The sequence below is a fragment of the Rhinopithecus bieti genome, unplaced genomic scaffold (assembly GCF_001698545.2).
Source record: "Rhinopithecus bieti isolate Rb0 unplaced genomic scaffold, ASM169854v2 scaffold_1853, whole genome shotgun sequence".
Classification (NCBI taxonomy): Eukaryota; Metazoa; Chordata; class Mammalia; order Primates; family Cercopithecidae; genus Rhinopithecus; species Rhinopithecus bieti.
In genome coordinates this window covers 3,507,471-3,519,724 of record NW_016804151.1, presented here as the reverse complement: position 1 = coordinate 3,519,724, position 12,254 = coordinate 3,507,471, and the positions used below count along the sequence as shown (strand labels likewise).

The following is a 12,254-nucleotide window of genomic DNA, read 5'->3' as shown; positions in this document are numbered from 1 at the left end:
AGAAAACCAAACACCGCATGTTCTCACTCATAGGTGGGAACTGAACAATGAGATCACTTGGACTCAGGAAGGGGAACATCACACACCAGTGCCTATCATGGGGAGGGCGGAGGGGGGAAGGATTGCATTGGGAGTTATACCTGATGTACGTGACGAGTTGATGGGTGCTGACAAGTTGATGGGTGCAGCACACCAACATGGCACAAGTATACATATGTAACAAACCTGCACGTTATGCACATGTACCCTAGAACTTAAAGTATAATAATAATAATAATAAAAAGTAAACCATGTAAGCCATAAAATGATCTACGCTCAACAATAACCTCTAACTTCTTTCTTCAAAACAGTATAATCCTACTCTAATTCCATAATACGAAAATGAAGGTAATATTAAAAAGTTATACCTTCCTTAATTTACCTGAAAACTATTAAACATATTTGAAGGATAACAAAAACATAGAATATATCATTTAAGTACATGAAAATACTTAAGAGTATATTTTAAAATTTTTACACAGTGTTGGAGAGTTGAGAAAAAAACTGTTCTCAAATTCACATATAATTATAGTTTTTATACATGTAGACATCACTATAGACAGACAGTAAATGAAAGATCTCAAAGGATGAGGATCAAGAAAATTTGATTTAAATCATTCTGTAAAAAAAAAACCACAAGCAAAGGTATAATTATGCAAGAAAAGAGAAAATAAATTGTATATTTTCTTAAAGAATCTCTTTCATTAATTCTTAGTTTCTTTTTCTTTTCTTTTTTTCTTTTTTTTTTTTTTTTTTGACATAGGGTCTCACTCTGTCACCCAGGCTAGAGTGCAGTGGCATGATCTTGGCTCACTGCAACCTCTGTCTCCCAGGCTCAAGTGATCCTCCCGCTCCAGCCTGCCAAGGAGCTGGGATTACAAGCATGTGCTGCCACGCCCAGCTAATTTTTATATTTTTTGTACAGACAGGGTTTTACCATGTGGCCCAGGCTGGTCTCAAACTCCTAGGCTCAAGCAATCAGCCCACCTCAGCCTCCCAAAGTGCTGGAATTATAGGTATGTGCCACTGCACCCAGCCAATTCTTAGTTTATTTTAATAAAGACCTTCCAGTACCTACATATTCAAGGCATTCACATTACAACACAATGAGTACTCTTTATTCTCCTTGCCTGTCTCATTGTTTTGGTTAGTAAATTTTTAGTAACTATAAATTTCTGATGAGATCTTTGTAAATTTTATATTTATATCAATAATGTGGTTTTTATACAACAGCCTGTGGTTTTTATAAATACCAATGGTACAGACACAGCTGGAATAACCTCATTCTATCAAAAAGCTCAATGCCTACACCTAGACAAGGTGATGACAGAGAACACAGCAGCCATATAATTAAGCAATGTCTCTCAATGAAATCTAGTATTGTTATCTGACTAATAAACTGCCTTAATTTTTAAAAAGTAAACCATGTAAAGAAAAAGCAAATATTTACTTGGCTACATGACCTACAGGGTTTAATTTAGTTTTGAAACTTATCAAATAAAAAATGATGTAACAGATACCATAATTTGACTTTTCAATTAAATATTCACTAAAGGTTATTCAATCAAAAGAAAATATCAAATTAAACACCCCCTCTTGAGAATTTGCAATATTATCATTATAATACATTCCACCAACCCAGAGTAAAAATTCTTCTTTAGCTAAATGTTTTATTAAAAGCCATCTGCTACAATAATACACTGGAGAACAGAAAGAAGACAGGCTTTACTCTGAGCAGTACCAGTAATCAGATGTGAATAAAGGGCAGGGAAAATTTATCTGTCCATATAATGATCAACAAAGCAGAGAATATTCAGAATCTTAAAATGAGCCACTCTTGCAGTTTTTTTTTATTTCAAAAGAATTTTGACAGCAACTACCAAATTAATATTTGCAACTATTGCCCTTTTTGCTCTCTGGAGTTTATAAAACAGTGCTGCTTCTTTGCAAGTTTATTTTGTTCTACTTTAGTCAATCAATATTTTTTCAGTTAATTAATTTTAAAAATTAATATGTATTATCATCCTAGCACAGTACCTGGCACACAATAGGTACTTAAACATTAACTGAATAGATGCTTTAATAGGTTAAAATCTTATTACATCAACCTTAGATCACCAATTAACTATTCTTTTGTGATATCATTTTGACATGACATATTTCCCAAGGCTAATCATGATATGTATTTGTTCTAACAAGAATAAACTTATATTAAGTTTCTATTTAACAAGGAGACATGCATTGATGCATAAATAGATGATGCCAGCCAACTAGGATGAGAGTAGGCGAAGGAAGGAACACATTGATTTAACTCTCAAAGGCTTCCTGGATAACCTATCCAAGCTAACTCATTAAATGGAAGCTGAAAAACTACATAAGCCACTCCCTATACTACATGCCCTCTTCTATCCTGCTCAGAAATATTCTTCAAGTCCCACCTCAGATATTCTCTCCTCTGTGAAGTCTTCCCTGGCTCACTCAAGCAGAGCTGTCACTATCTCTTCTGCATTCTACATATTTGATTAAGACAGTTATTATAACTTGTATCATAAAAAAATTATCTATCAGTGCATAAGCCTGGTTTTCCTAGCTGGACTCCTCAAGGGTGTGAAGTCTTTTTATCTACATAATCCTAGAAACAATAGAGAGCCTAGCCCATAAAATTTGATCAATCAAGAGTTAGTGAATAAGTGAATGAATAAGTGAATGAGATTAATACCTGCCTTCCAGTCTTGATTACATCACACAGTATTTAGGAGTGATTTTTAGAGAGTATCATTTGACTTTACTATATAGGTGAATTTGCATAATCACTAAAATAATTCATATAGCCAATACAAAGTCAAATTTTAGAATGCAAATACTCCATGATATTCACCAACCAGAAAAAAAACCCCAAACCAGAAAAATACAAACCTGACACTTCCTATTTCAGTTTAACCAGCTGTTATACACATCATGTGCTCTTATAAAAACCGTGTAACTGGAAGTTATCTAACACAAGTATTAAATTAGAAACATACCCTGACACCAATATCCACTATTAGTATTAACATTACTATTACTGTTGTTCATGATGTAATATCATATTGATAAAGACAGCAGAAACTTATCATGAGTACTTACTATACGCCAAGTACTTACTATACGCCAAGTACTTGATCATTTTATGTAATTTACACAAAAATCCCGGTAGATACTACTATTAAGCCTGCTTTAAAATGATGAAACTGAGGCTTAAAAGTTGGGATAATGTTCTAAGATCACAAATTAATACATGGGAGAGGTGAATCTTAAATCCAGGTCTATCAACCTCTAGCACTTAAATATTTTTAAAAGAATAAGCTGCAGTGCGCTATGATCACACCTGTGAAGAGCCAGCACTCCAGCTTGAGCAACATGGTGAGATCCTGTCTCTTAAAAAAAAAAGAAAGAAAAAAAAGAAATGGTACACACACACACACACACTCATATATAAACACACTTTTGAAAGAGAAGATTCATTTGGGAGAAAAACGAATTCAAGTGGTAGAGAGAAACAGCTCATGGCGTTATTTCTAAAAGCTTATCAATTAAAAGCTTATTTTGATTTTAACAAAGTATGTGGTACAAATGTTACATAAAGATCATTTTTAAAAGAGAGCACACAACTACAATGTAATATTTGCTGTGTTATATAAACCAGCAGATGTGATAGGTAAACTATACCATGTATGTCATATAATTACTGAAAGTACACACACAGTTCTGTTATGCTACATAAAATTTGAGTTGCCCTAAAACATACACAATCACCATTTCAAATGACTACGAATGTGTGAAAATGTGATCATTGCTTAGTGGGTCCTCAAGCCAGCAATTAAGAAATACTCATTTCAGAAGCTCTACATTCTGTTTGCTTGTTTCTACACAGGAACAAGGTCATGTTCTATTGTCCTTTCAGATCACCTCAAAGGTTATCAAAAATGCAGCTTAATAGGAATAATAAAAACATCTCAGTGACAAACAATAAAGGACATAGGATTTCAGAAATATGTGGTAAAAGTCTTCCAGTGATTCATCTGCATCAGTAGTACCCTATGCCTCAGTGGCAGGACTCATATAACAAGAGACAATGGTTGAAGGCTCAAGACTCATTTTAAAAGAGATGACTTGAAGTTAGGTGCTTTAGAACTCTTTCTTACTCACTGACTTGTACGGTTTATACGTGTTTCCTAATAGAAACAGAATAGTTTCTAAATTATAAATTTTCATTTCCATACAATGAACAGTATATAGAAATGCGATAGCATTTTTATTTCTTCAATCTTTTCTTTATGACTTTTTTTTTTTTTTGAAACGTAGTCTCCCTGCATTGGCGCAATCTCGGCTCACTGTAAGCTCCGCCTCCAGGGTTTACGCCATTCTCCTGCCTCAGCCTCCCGAGTAGCGAGGACTACAGGCGCCCGCCACTACCTGGCTAATTTTTTGTAATTTTAGTAGAGACGGAGTTTCACCGTGTTAGCCAGAATGGTCTTCATCTCCTGACCCCATGATCCGCCCGTCTCAGCCTCCCAAAGTGCTGGGATTACAGGCGTAAGCCACTGCGCCTGGCCTTCTTTATTACTCTTAATAATTGATGGTCAGAAAAATATAAAGAGTTTTTCCTTCTAAAGGATCTTTACAAGACGAAAAGTAGGGATGGGCTGTCCCTTTCATTCTAGTTTTGGGTTTTCGACTTTACGGATTCTACTATTTAGTAACTATGTGACAGCTTTCTTCATGGTAAAAATGGGAATCACATCACAGAAGTTGTGAGGCTTATATGGAAAGGATATATGAAAGCACTAGACATAATGTCTCCCACATACGCCATTAAATCTTTCAGGAAGAGTTTATCTAGCATCTACTGAAGGGCAGTCCTAGCGTTGAGTACTAAAGTTAGAGCAGTGAGCAAAACCCAGATACCGTCTTTGCTCACTTTAGACGGTCGAGTCTAGAATACCCCCATGGGTCATACCGAACTTCTCACTCTCTGACCATGGCGGGACCTTGCACAACTCTGTGTCTTTATGCATGGCACTGCCTCAGCCTAAACACATACTCCCATTCTGTGCTCTTAGGCAGAAATGGCTATATCCAGTCTCTGTCCTCACTTGTCACTTTGCTCATACCTGTGTCACAGTGCTTAAACATATTATCGCTGCTTCTTTGCCTTTTTGACTATCTTCCCCCATTGGGCTGTAAACTCCTCAAGGATAGGGTATAGGTGTTATTCTTCTTTACATGTCTAGTGCTTAGCATAGCCTGATACAAAAGAGATACTGTTTGATAAATAATGAATGAATTAGTGGTACAAGTAGATAACAGGGCGCTACACACTTCCTGTTTTCTCTCTCCCCGTTTCTCAGATGAATGTCCTGAAACCTGCACAGATCTCAAGAGCCCACAGTAATCTCCATATTTCCTATAGCACTTTCTGATGACGTTATTTCTGAAAGCTTACTTCAAACTTCCTTTAGGCATATATTGCTTTATAATTTTCCTCATTCCCTATCACTGGTGAGTGCTTATGGATTAGGCATGCAACTGAGTGCTTTATATAAATTATCTTAATAAATTCTCACAACAATCCTGTAAGATACATATGATTATGCCTATTTTACAAAAGAAGGAATTGAGACTGAAGATAGTTAAGGAGCTTGCCCAAGGTCACAAACCAGTAAGTAGCAGAATTTGAGATTCAAACCCAGGGTCTTCCTGCATAGTAAGCACCAAAATCTCCTCCTAAAGCGAAGCTACCACTGTTACCAAGGCAAGGTGTGCCTGAAAGTTCCTTCTGAAGTGGAGAGTGACTCAACATAATTCTCCATGGATTTACATATAACAGCTCTTCTGACTGGTCCTGCTTGGTCCTTGGTTCCAGATTGAGGTTATCAGTTGGTCTACAGCTCCTAATCTGCTTCATTTTCACTTGAATCTCATCCAGAGATTTTTCACCCTTTTTTAAACTTTGGTCCCTACAGTCATTTCCTACCAGTCAAAATGATATGAAGAACTTTATTTTCTGTAGATTATAAAACCAACAAGACCATATAAAGTGTAATTATTCCACACTGTAATCCCGGCCCTATTCTATGCTCAGTATTATTGTCTACCCTACCATGGTAGGCCAATCATTGACCTACCATGATTCAAGGTGACTCAATCTACATGACCCACTACCACTGCAAAATTCTCTAGGGTACTAATTCTTAAGGGCTGCCACCTCCTTCCTGGCAAAAACAGAAGAGGTTAGTTCACCAGGAACCACCGCTTAAATTGACCCACTGCTTATAGCTCTCCCCAACGAGATGAATAGGTTTCCTGCAAAAAAGACTTTGCTTCATATTTAAAAGCTTTATCCAGGACCTAACACAACATAAGGCTATAGTTCATGGAAAAGAACAAAAGAATAAATAACTATACAAATAAGTCAACTATGACCTTATGCTCCCCTTAGGAGGGACAAAAATTTTATTTATCATCTAGAATGTGTCAGGCAGGCCCTATGCCAGGCATAGGATATCTCATAAAGAGTAATGCAGTTGTGGTCTTTGCTCCTCTGGATTTTAAAGTCTGCTGGGGAAGTAGACATTAATCAATTGCAAGTACACTGTGATAGCCCCCTCCTCTGAAGCAAGCAATGGCTGCTGACATAGTATAATAATAGAGTCACAAAATTGAATATATTTGAGGCCCAAACAGGTATTAAAATGTATAAAAGATAGATAGCAAGTAATAGAGTAATACGCCCATAGCAAAAAGAAAGTACAAATTTCATCCATAAGTGTATACCATTCTTTGATGTATTGATAGCTATACAAAGCATATTTGTAGGCTCTACCTAGCCTGCTGGTTGTATGTTTGCCACTCCTGAAAGAATGCTTCAGAATGCGCACTTCTACTATAGAATTAAATGGTAGACTACTTTTTCATGGAAGCCAAACGTTTTCTGTAAATATGATATGGTTTGGCTGTTTCCCTACCCAGATCTCATTTGAATTGTACTTCCCATAATCCTCACGTGTCGTAGGAGGGACCAGGTGGAGATAATTGAATCACAGGGGTGGTTTACCCCATGGTGTTCTCCTGATAGTGAGTGAGTTCTCACAAGATCTGATGGTTTTATAAGCATCTGGCATTTCCCCTGCTCATTCTTCTCTTTCCTGCCACCATGAAAAGGATGTGTTAGCTTCCCTTTCTGCCATGACTGTAAGTTTGCTGAGGCCTCCCAGCCCTGTGAAACTGTGAGTCAATTAAACCTCTTTCCTTTATAAATTGCCCAGTCTCAGCTAGGTCCTTATAGCAGTGTGAGAACAGACAAATACAAAATACTTTATATTCCTTCTTCCCTGTGTAATCTGAGGCCTCTGGTAGGGTTTTTATAAAGCAACTGTTTGTTCAAGCTGAACCATTTCATTAACTAACCTTGAAATCTTGCCATTCCCTTAATAAGACAGGAAAAATTAACTGGACCAAAAGAAGGACAAACAGCTGCTGAACCATGACCAACAAGTGTCAAATATGCAGGCACTTCTTACAGAAAATCCTCTGGGTGTTCATGCCCTTTGCACTTAGTGACTAGTAAGCTCAGATGTATTCACCACCAAAGTACCTACATACACTCTTGGCTACAGGCACTTGTTATCTCATTGCTACCCCAAGGACAGTAAAAGGAAAAAATCATTTTTAGAAAAAATGACATTATTCATCTTACTATAAATGCAAGGAAGACAATAAAATTAAATATACCACCGTACTTTATGTCAAAGAAGTCTTATGATTTGACCCTGTTTATGATTTGAATAAACACATGATTAGAGTCACATATTTCTATGTATGAAAATGTTTTGGATAACTGTATTAACAATAGAAATAACATTAAAAACTTTAAGCTGTCATAGATTTATAAACTGAATGTGAAAATATTTATTATACTACCTGAATTATACGTTGATAGTCAATCTCAAGTGGCAATTAGTAAATATTTACACTATATATAGTGTAAATATCTAAAATAAACCAAATTTACATATATTTTTAGAGTAATTTATTCCATAATAGATCTCAACTAGTGCCACTATTAAGAGGCAGTTGGGGAACAGAAAGGTAGTTCTCTACTCAATACCTATTTTCTCTTTCCTCTTTACAAAAGCCTAGATTTGGAGGGGTGCGGGGTGAATCAATGTGTCTATTTTTTTTAAAAAAAACATTTCTAGTTTTCCATGAAGATAGTAGCCATGTAACAGAATTCTGGTCAAGAATATACAGATGGAACTGTTGTTTGGTGCTTAAGAAAAATTCTTTAAAAGGGTGATAGACTTGGTTCAGAAATGCCAAAGAGAGGTCTAGCCTTTTTTCCAGCTCGTGGACGGTAACCTTTAAACCCTTGAAATTTCCTGAATAACAGGATTGTTATTTGTGGTAGGCCCCTCTAACCACATCTGATAGTTTATGTTAATCAGATGATTCATGGTAAGCCCCCAGATAGTTTACACTAAGAAGAAGACTTATGATGTAGGCTACCCAAGCCACAGAGACCAACCATGGGATTAGAGCATTGGGGCTTTGAGCCATGCAACAGCCCCAATATGTTATGGTTTGGCTGTGTCCCTACCTTCTTTTCCTCTGGGGAGGAAAGAAGGGAAGCCTAGAGATTGAGTTCTACCAGGTAGGTGATGATCCAATCAATCATGCCTATGTAATAAAACTCCAATAAAAACTCTGGACACCAAAACTAGGTGAGCTTCCTGATTGGCAATACTCCAAATGCATATTGCTACATATTGATGCTAGGCAGGTACTGAGCCCTTGAGGATGATGCCAGGAGGGTAACATATCCTTGAGAATAATGGAAGCTTCACATTTGGAATTCTCCTAGTCCCACAGTCTGCCCTATACATCTCTTCCTTTGGCTGGTTCAGATTTGTATATTTTTGCAAAAAAAAGAAAAAAAAGAAAAAAACCCCACTAAACTACAGTTGTAAGTATAGCACTTTACTGAGTTCTGTAGGTTATTCTTGCAAATTATCAAACCTGAGGAAGTCTGTGAGGATCTACAAGTTTGAAGCTAGTTGGTCTGAAGTTAGGGTGGCACTAAGAACCCACAAATTGTGGCTGATGTCAGAAGTCTTGAACAAAGTTGGCAGTCTGGAGGACTGGGCTCTTAGCCTCAAATCTGGCCACCTTGAATTGACTTTGTTTTTCTTTTCTTCTTTTCTAAATGTAATGCTGGATGTAGAAAAGCCATCTTGTGAAAACAAGGAGACAAATATATGCCAAGTCTATCAGACAGGATTTAATCAGGTAAACTACTTCAAAAATGATGTAATGCAGGAATGAAGGTTCTTCATTCCTGAAAGAGCTGAAGGGCAAAAGCCTGAAGATCCTGCTGTAGCAGTCTTTGGCCCTTCCAGCTCTTTAGGTGTGTCACCACAGCTATTGTCCAGAGAATCAGGAGGTTGCTGTGGCCACTCAGGAAAGGAAACCACAAGAAACAGGAACCCCAGAGTGAAGGCAAGTGATTGAGAATGAAATGCTCAGAGGCAGATGCAAAAACCTCACAATTGGTGAAGCCAGGGTATCTGCCAACCACACTGCCAGAGAAAATACGGCTTTTGCCTCCCTGCAATCTTCACTGGCAGAAAATAAATCACAGCTAGAACTCCAGAGGGAAGAAATCTAAAACATGTATTTTATCAGCCTCCAAGTATCTTCCATATATTTTATTCAATGAAAATGATTTTTGCCATTCTGTTTTTTGTGGTTTGAGACTAGGTCTTACTCTGTCACCCCAGCTGAACTGAAGTCTGATGGTACAATCACAGCTCACTGCAGCCTCAATCTCCTGGGCTCAAGCAATCCTCCCATCTCAGCCTCTCAAACAGCTGGGACTACAGGTTTGTGCAACCACGCCCAGCATTTTTTTTTTTTTTTTTTGTAGAGACAGGGTCTCACTATGTAGCCCAGGCTGGTCTTGAAATCATGGGCTCAAGCCATCCTCCCACCTCGACCTTTCAAACTGTTGGAATTACAGGCATGAGCCACTGAGCCGAGCCCTATCTCTTGATCTTAAAGTTTTTTTTGCAAGTTGTATAATTAAAACTACCATGGTGTTTGGTATAAATGATAAAAATTTTCTCACTATATGAACATACACTGTTTATCAAGAAATCATAAATAATATCATGGGATGGTATTCTTTACATTTTCCCTTGAAATTTTAAAGGTATGAATTATGAAAGCCTCTTAGTGAAAAAAAGGGGAATGGCAGTTACCTCTCACCCCATGGCAGCCAATAAAAGTATATAATTTAGTTTATTATTTACTTGAAAAAGTAATCTGATGCCCAGAGTTATGATCTCTGAAAATTTCAATCAGATACTCCATCGATAAAAACTTCTAGGCATAAATATCTAACATACATATATTTATCATGTACAAGTGCTACTATACTAATATAGATATTAAAAGCACAGAAATTTAGAGACGATGTAAAAAAGACAATTAAAATGCTATAAAATACTATTCAATATTGAATATGGATCATTATTTTGTGTGTGAAATTTTTCTATTGTTAAACATAACATAAAATTCACCATTTAGAAGTGTACAATTCAGTGGTTTTTAGTATATTCATAATCTTGAGCAACTGTCACCACCGTCTAATTCCAGAATATTTCCATCATCTAAAAACAAACCCCATATATCTGTTAGCAGTGACTGCCAATTCCCTTTTCCTCCAACCCCTGGCAACTATTAGTCTACTTTCTGTCTCTATAGGTTTGCCTATTCTAAACATTTTATATAAAAATAATCATAAAATATGGGTCACTATTTTTAATATGTTTGTTATAGCAGTTTACAAAACAACCATGAAAACTTGTTTCCACATCAGTTTTTTGATTCATGGTTCTGTTATCATATCCAAAAAAGACTTGCAAAGATCCACACACCCAAGTAGACATACATCATTTTTTCAGTCCCACTCACCAATCATTTTGTTGAAATTTGACTAGGAAATATCTGCTTTCTCTAGGCTTTCTTTTTTTTTTTTTTTTTTTTTTTTTTTAAGAGACAGGGTCTTGCTATGTTGCCCGAGCCAGAGTGTAGTGGCTAGTCACAGGTGCAAGTTCCTGGCTTCAGGCGGTCCTCCCACTTCAGCCTCTCAACAGCTGAGACTCCAGGCATATGCCACCACACCAGCTTCTAGATAGTTATATGAATAAATCAGAAGGTGTTGTGTTTATATGCTTTTAACTATCAGTTCCAAATTCTCTGCAACTACTTGTATAAGTTTTAAACATATTTAAAATTTCTGATTCCAGGTTAAGTGTGAAGATGTAAAAGTTTTTATAGTGATGCATGTTTTTTCAAAGAAAAAAATCACAGAGGTGTTTAAATTGCCATATGTTTCAAAATGTCCATCTCTGTAACCTGAGTTTGTTTCCAAAAGTAGTTGCTTTGTCATTCATTATCATAATATTAATTCTTCACTGAAGGAACATATTAAATTAAAAAAAAATTTGACATGCAGCATCCTGTGATAGCAATCTTTTTAAGCCGATCACACATTTTATGAGGATTAAGTTACACCTAGATAACCTGTAAATCCATTTAATCTAACACATGCAAAATGCAAGAAAACTAATATTTTGGAAGTTAATATACAAGTGTGAGCCCCACAAGGATTCCTCCAAAGTGTGCAAGTTCCATTCTTCCCTAAGGTCACTCCTGAACCATGTGGGACCAGTGGCCACTGGATCCAAGGACCTCATAAACCCTCAGTACCATGGCACACCAAATATTAGTACAGCTTAGTATCCTTTGGTGTAATTATTTTTAAAAATATACAAATCGAACTTTGGACATTTTTTTCCACACACCAATGGATCATCCTGCATATTCCAATGTAGAGGCTATCAATCTTTTAAAAAAAAAAAAAAGAGGTTAAAGTTTAAAAAAAAAAACTGGATTCAGCAGTGATCATTATACTAGGCACTCAGAAAATATTTATGGAAGGAAAGGAAGCAAAGAGGAAAGAAAAGTAAAAAGAAATTATAGCAGATAAAAAGTTCTAAAAGTTCATATAGTCTGAGGAACAAAGTCTTGATTGTAAAAATCTCATTTATGAAGAGAGGTTCTTTTAAATTAAAAAATAAAATTTTACTATTATTTAAAAATCCAGTATTTAG

At 36.3% G+C, this 12,254-nt stretch overlaps 1 protein-coding gene across 2 annotated transcripts in view; it reads right to left on the bottom strand.

Moving 5' to 3' along the window:
- The window catches only part of RABGAP1L (RAB GTPase activating protein 1 like), an 808,808-nt gene that overhangs the window by 566,719 nt on the left and 229,835 nt on the right, over window positions 1-12,254 (bottom strand). The window lies entirely within an intron of this gene.